This window comes from Calonectris borealis, chromosome 17, assembly GCF_964195595.1.
Source record: "Calonectris borealis chromosome 17, bCalBor7.hap1.2, whole genome shotgun sequence".
NCBI classification, from domain to species: domain Eukaryota; kingdom Metazoa; phylum Chordata; class Aves; order Procellariiformes; family Procellariidae; genus Calonectris; species Calonectris borealis.
The window spans coordinates 2,091,737-2,098,267 of record NC_134328.1 but is presented as its reverse complement, the minus strand read 5'-3'; positions in this window follow the sequence as shown (position 1 = coordinate 2,098,267).

The following is a 6,531-nucleotide window of genomic DNA, read 5'->3' as shown; positions in this document are numbered from 1 at the left end:
AAACGAAGGACGCAGGCAATCCCTCTCCTCCCCTTTCCTCAGGCTCCCCTTCAGCCCAGACACCTCTCTATCCCCTTCTCAGTCTACCCTCCTCTCGTTTCTGCTGCGCGTCACCCTCGGTCCCTCCCAGTGCCTCCCGGGGGGCGACGGGCAGCGCAGGACGTTTTGCATCAGTGCGGGATGGTTTCTCTCTGCCGCTCTTTGCCTTTCCCTCTGCCCTTCTGCTGCCCCTTCCCTCTCACCTGCTCCTTCTGCTCCAGCAGGACTCCCCCACAGGTCGCAGTCTGTGGACTGCAGAGCTTCCGCCGCCGCCATGGAGCGCCTCCGGCCCAGAGCGCGTCCCCAACGGTGTCCCCTTCCGTGGGCCTCCTCCTGTGTCTTCTTCTGTGGCCCCTCCTGCGTCTGCCTCCCCAGGTGTGCCCCCCCCGCCGCCGCGCGCCCCCACAGGTCTCTTCCCGCCTCCTGCCCCAGCAGCTCCACGCAGGCCGGAGCGGCGGCGCCGCGGGCTCCTCTGATTGGTCGCAGCTCCGGTGCCACGAGCTCCTCCGACCGGCCGCAGCTCTGGCGCGTACCGTCCGTTGCTGAGCCGGCTGGAACCGGCTCTGACTGGCCCGGGGCGGCTCCTGGCGGCCCCCCCAGACGCAGACGCGGACCCGCCATGTGTGCCCCGAACCGCCCCCGGCTTTCACCTGTAGAGGACGGGGTGGGAGCTGGGCCACCGGCTCGCTTCTGCTCTCGCTTCCTACCGCTTTCTCCATTTTTACTGGCTTTCTACCCCTTTGTCCTTCCTGCTACCTATTCCCCTCGCTGTTTCCTGGGGAAGGCAGTTAGGAGCCTGGCTGCGGCTCCTGCTGCGCTCACCTTTTACCTCTCCTTCTTTACATAAGAAAAACCTACAAAACGCACCTCCTGACAAACCTTTTATATTATATTTACGTGAACAGAAAGAAACAGCCAGTGCCACGTTGACCCAGAAAGCAGCCCAACGCCTGCGAACTGTAGCATATTACTCAGCACAACCAGACCCCGTAATTCAAGGCAGAATTTCATGCGCTAGGGCTGTTGCAGCAGCCGCTTTCATGATGGAGAAAGCGGGACATGTTGGCCTGGGGCACCCCCTGACGGTAATGGTGCCCCATGCAGGGAAAGCTGCGTTAACTCGGAGGGCTCATTCCTTATTCACCCGTCAACGTCTGCATCGTTTTGAATGCGGAAACAAGTATGAACCTAGAACAGCGCGAGGTGTGAAATCCCTTACCCACAAAAGAAGCTGAAAAATGGAAACATTTAGGAGCAAAACGAGTAAATGGACTCTGGACATTAGAAAGAAAACCTTTTCTCCCCAGGACTATGTTGATAGCTTTGGTCAGAGAACTTCACCGTCGGACACATGGAGGAGCATCTTACCTAGAAAATGAAGTCTCTCGGTCAGGGGCGGCACCTGGATTGACCCAAGCAGTATTACAAGTCACAAAAGGATGTTTGATATGTACAGAATATAATGCAAAGTCCAGATAGAGACAAAACCAAAAGGAGGGCCCCCTTGGGCCTCGATGCCCTTCCAGAAAGTACAAATTGACTTCACAGATATGCCTCCAAAAGACGGACTAAAACACCTGCTGCTTATAATGGATCAATTATCCCACTGGGCAGAGGCATTCCCTACCCGATAAGCAACTGCTCAAGTGGTGGTTAAAGCTTTGCTGAAAAATATCATACCATGTTTTGGAGAGCCTGAATAAATAGACTCCCATAAGGGATCCCATTTTACAGCTGAAATATTAGAAAACCTGTGTAAAGCTTTAGGAATTCGACAAGGACTGCATACACCTTACCACCCCCCAATCCTAGGGACAGGTAGAGAGAATGAACCGTACCCTAAAGAGTAAACTGGCAAAACTTTGTAGAGAAACTCAACTCAAATGGACAGAAGCTTTATCATTAGCACTATCAGAATTAAGGAGGTGCCCAAACCCAGGGCATAGATTAACGCCATTTGAGATTTTGTTCGGAAGACCACATAGAATCCCAGGAACCTTCGCTGCAGCACACACAGGCCTTTTGGCAGGGGACGAAGCAGTTACCCAACACGTCTTATTTCTACAAGCCAGTTTTAAAAAGAAACGGTACGAAGCTGTAATTATGCAAACTTTACCTTTAGGAAACTGTTTGATGCATTACAACCCAAGCAGAAGGGTCCTGTGCAAGCAGTGTTATGTACTTATTCTGCTCTTAAAGTTGCAGGTAAAGATGCTTGGATCCACCACTCTCAGGTGAACGCCGCGCCGAACTCGCAGCCGTGATCCTTCTTTTGCTGTTGTTGAACACGATCTGCAGAATTCCACTACAACACGTAACTCCAGACTCATGGCTATTATTAAGCAACGACTGCCTTAAACAATTCAGATCAATTTTGTGTACGGTGTGGGTCAGATATCACGAAAGCTGCAACTACATGTTTCATAGGCGTGAGCACATCCTGTCACTAATACATAACGACTCGAACTTGCCCAGCTTTAAGGTGAACCTCACCTGTAATCAGCTTCCCAATATAGGGAAAGTCTCAACACCAGCCACACGGACGAGTCAACATGCTGTGCGATTCCAACTTCTCAGTGTAATGCCAGCTGAATCTTGCACGTATATGGCTAATGCTACTGCACCATCAGTACATTTGAACAACAGTGATTTAATCTGTAACACAATAAAAAAGGTTTCCTATTATTCCGCTGATACCTAGCTCCCAAAAGAGATTTTTTGGACTCCAAAAAGTCCACAAAAATACCCCAAACTGCAGCCGGAGGCCTGTGCACACTTGGAAGACTCACAGCCTCCCTACTAACAGGAAGTACCTCAACCAAATGTAACACAAAAAGAAGCGGAAGGAGCCTATCTCCAGCTCTACCACCGGATTGTGACTCAACTGTAAATGTGTTGAGCAAAGCGGATGCAGTAGCTCATGAGCCTGTCATTAGTGGGAGTCCCTGCACTAGCACTAGGTGCCAACCTCCAACTGACTAAAGTGGCCTGTACGCTAGCAAAAACTCTGAATGCCACCTCCGCTTTGATTGCGTTACTACAAGAGGAACAACGTTCGAACAGGGAAGCAATCTTAGAAAACAGCGCAGCTATAGATTGCTTGTTACTTAGGGCCAACAACGGGTGTGACGATTTGGAAGGACTTTGTTGTTTCACTCCCACAGATAACAATAAACCAATAGAATCTCAACTGAAAAACTTAAAAGCTTCAGGACAAAAAATGACAGGACCCAAAGGAACAGAATGGTGGAACTGGTTGTCAAATCCATTTCCTTCTAGTACCCCAATATTGAAACAATGTATCAGTTTGGTATTAACTACATTAGGAGTTTTACTTATTGTAGAGATCACAGTCTGCTGTTTTGCTCAAGTACGGCCAATATGTCTTGCTCAAACTAGTGGGTACAAATTCTGTTCTGCTCCAATTTAAAGTCAGAAAAAGCTCCAATGTAAAGATGGCTTCAAAGACATGTGCAAAAGAACTTGCATGGATTGCATGGGGCCCGTCAGCCGGGCCGTGGGTCCATTTCCCGGACCAGCGCTGCTGCCCAGAGGTGGCCCCTGAGAGCTCCCATTCCAGGATGGCTACAAGACAATGCTGAGGCTGTTTCTTATCTCATCACCCGGGGAAACTAAGCTTCCCCTTGCAGGGAGTCCTTCTGTCTCTGGCACCCCTGCTTCCAGCCAGTTTAACCCCTTCTTGCCCTCCGTGCCAGATCATTCCTCGGTCACAAGTTACCACTGCTGAGCAGTTACAGTTTGAATTTCCCCTTCACTCTCAACTATTTGACTTGTCTCCTTGTGGGACTGAAGGCCTCCCTTCCCCAGGGGATGCTGCACGGGAGCCCGTCCAAGGCCAAGCCTGTGGCACAGCAGGGTTCCCGCTAGAGAGGGGGTTGCCCCCACCACTCCCCTTGGGGTGAGCCCCAGCACGGGCTGCTCGAACCTGCTCAAGTGCACGATTCGGGGCCTCCACAATATACCTGCCTCCCCCTCGGGACAGACGAGACCCACATGACAGGGGACGGAGCGGTCCCCAGGTGGAGGCGCCACTGTCCATCCCAGGCGCAGCGACAGCAAGTATTCGTGCAGAGCTTCTGGGGGAGCTCGCTCTGAGGGGAAAGGGCCCTGGAAAAAGCATCTCAAGGCAAAGACCAACGTTGTCCTTCACACAGTGTCAAAACCAGGCTGCCTAGAACTGGACCCGTCCCTCCACTAGCCCGGCAGCAAAGCTTGCGAAACGAGACAAAAATGCTGGCTACTTCTCGCCTCCGCAGTTAAGATTCCCTGTAAAACTGGGTCTTAGCGTGACAGAGGCCGTAGGAGGGAAGAAGATGAGACAGATTACTGCAGGGAAAATGCCCAGACACAGTATGGCCCGGCTTGAACGAAGGTAGGCACAAGCAAGCACTTGGGAGTAAACCCTTTATTGCAAGCACAGGGTGTACAGTCTGTGTTTGCTGCCTGCTGGAGCTGCCCAGGGGCTCTACACCTCTTCTGCCGCACACCTCCTCAGGACATCGTCCACGAGCCTCCCAGCTAACGCCCTCGTTTCTGACACGGGCTGCTGGGGCTCGCCCCGGACGAGCTTTACGCGCGCTGATCTGCGCCGTGCTCCTGTCTGGGCAGGGGGCTTCGGACCCGCCGGAGGGACAGGCTGTCGGGAAAACAGTGCGCCCATGCAGGGGAGGGCGTCCGCCGCGGGATAGCTCTCCTTTCCATCTCGTGGTGCGGGCGGTTTTGCGACACGCCTTCCAAAATTCAGTTCGGGGGTCAGTGGAGGCCCAGGTTGACAGACCCGCTCTAAGACAGAGTCAACGGTCCGACAGGCCGTGGTCCTTATAGCCAAAGTGTTGGCTAAGGCTGTTGGCTTTGGCTTCATTTTTCTCTCTAACTTCTTTTTTGCCGTTCCAAGAACCTCAGAGGCAATGGTTCTGGCATACTCAGTCCGTTCTGCATGGCGCTGCTGAACTCTGGAGACGGCATTTTGGAGGCTCTCCCTGGCAGTCGTGAGACTCAGTCGCGAGCCATCAGCAGCGGTTGTATTTGGCAGTGGTTGTAACACAGGCAACTTTGTTCCCTTGCGTGCTTCCAGGCTCTGCTGTTCAGATGCTCTGGGGAATCCTTGTCTTTCTCCCATGCCCTGCCTTGAGAAAGGCATCTGGGATGGCTGCGGCTGTCTGCTGGAGCCATTTCCCCTGGGAAGCTCCAGGATCTCGGAATATGTGCAGCTAGACTCTCGTTCAAACTCAGAAGCTGCAAAGGATTCCAAGATGTAGCGAACACTGTCAATCACTCTGCTGAGTTTGTCAAGGGAAACCTGTGAAGATGCTCTGTCGGAAGCTGCTATTTCACCTTGCCCCTTGGATCTGCCCGCTCGCGTGGCTCCTGCGGCAACAGGCTGCTCCTTCCGCCTGGCTGCTGGCTCTGGCTCCGATGCTTCGGACGTGCTGGAGGACAAAGGCTTCCCCAAGCTCTCCAACAGGGTCGCTAAAAACGCTTTGGCCACCAGGCCCGTTTCCTGACGGCGATCGGGAGGAGAAGACTCTGAAGGCTCTGCTCTTCCAGGGCTGCCACACAATCTTCCTGTGGTCCCCAGGGCAGCGCTCCTTAAAACACGGGCAGTCTGATCCCAAGGAGCCTCCACCCTCTCCAACACTTCCTGCACCACGGTCTCAGACACCTCTTCAAGCTCCTGGGCTTCTCTTGCAGTTTGTTGTTCAAACGCAGCGTGGAACACGCTGTTTGCAGCGACGTCTGGCTTCCCCTCGGAGTCAGCATCACTACGGACCCTGCTGGGCAGCTTGGCACCTTCCTGTCCCAACTCAGGCTGGCAGTAGGTTTGGCCCTTGCCCAAAGCTGCTTTCAGTCTTCTGCATCGCACCGATTTCGGGGAGAACATTCTGCTCTCGGGTGGAGGTGGGCAAGATGGTTTCTGAGGCTGCAGCAGCCGCCCTGACAGGCAAGAAGTGTCGATCGCTCCCGGCACTTTGGGGTCATCCTTTCATTTGGCCAGGGCTTGCCGAAGCCTCTCCTGAAAGGTGACACCAGGTTGTGGCTCGCTGCCGCCTGGACAAGCGCTCACGCCCCTGCCTGCTGAGGCTGCACGCGGGCCCAGGCCAGCGCTCTGCTTCAGCCACGCGACGCGGCCAGAAGAGAAGGGCTTCCCTCAGGACTGCGTGTGCTTGCACATGACCTTGCTGCCCGTGTCCGCCCCAGCACCCTGCGCTAGCTCAGCTCCCAGCCGGGTAGTCCTTTCCCCGCCACGACGCCCGGCCCCCCGGCGCAGCCCTCACCTCTTCTGCACTGACCGCCTCCCCGAGACGCAGCAAGTAAAGCCCCAGCCCTCGGCACCGTGCCGCTGACAGGCGTCCGCAGACACTCAGCTTTGCCTACCTCTTCTCGCCTGAACGTCTGCCCTGCCCCCCGCCTGAGTGTGGTCAGATACTGCCTGTACTCGTTGAACTCCTTCAGAGTGCAAACCACCTATGG